The sequence below is a fragment of the Penaeus monodon genome, chromosome 20 (genome assembly GCF_015228065.2).
Source record: "Penaeus monodon isolate SGIC_2016 chromosome 20, NSTDA_Pmon_1, whole genome shotgun sequence".
In the NCBI taxonomy this organism is placed as follows: Eukaryota; Metazoa; Arthropoda; class Malacostraca; order Decapoda; family Penaeidae; genus Penaeus; species Penaeus monodon.
The window spans coordinates 37,675,993-37,676,755 of NC_051405.1; positions in this window are offsets into that span (position 1 = coordinate 37,675,993).

Consider the following 763-nt stretch of genomic DNA (forward strand, 5'->3'; position numbering starts at 1 on the left):
AACTATTATGATAACCAACAGATAACTTCTATGACCTTTGGAAATTTCTCAAGACATTGCGGTCAGACGTGATGCAACTCTGCAAGCAACAAGCAAATGGTGAACAAGCAATGCGACGACAAAGGAATGTAAAAGAAACTAAAAGATAAGCTAATTATCAACTTATCTATCAACAATAGGCATGTCTTTATCTCCATACATTCGCCTATCTTCTTATCTCTATCCCTATCTGGACGTGTCTGTCTGTCTGTCTATGACCTTATTCTCAATATTGTGCTTGCATGCAGACCGCTAGTCATATTACTTTCCTGGAACTGACGTGAAAGGATTTTAAATTGACAAAGCGGTTGCAAATTGTCAATACTGCAATTGAGCAAACATCTGCAACTTGAGCTTCACGCAAGCAGGCGCACATTGCTCATGACCAAGTATGGTATTCATAACACATTATCATTTTTATTGCATCATTCTGAATGTCAGCGGTCGTCAGCGGGGGTGGGGGGGGGAGGACGACGGGAGAGGGGAAAGGAGGAGAAAGAAAGGAAAGGGGGAAAGGATGAAGGGAGGAGAAGGGGAAGAGAGAGAGAGAAAAAAGGAAATAGAGGCAAATCGGAAGGATAATGTAGATAAGAAGGAGGGAGAAGGATAAAATGAAGAAGGAAGAGAGGGAGTAAAGAAGGGGGAAGAACGGAAGAGAAGAAGAAAGAAGGGAAGGAAAGAGGAGAGAGAGAGAAAAAAAAAGAGGTGGCGGTCAGAGGAAAGG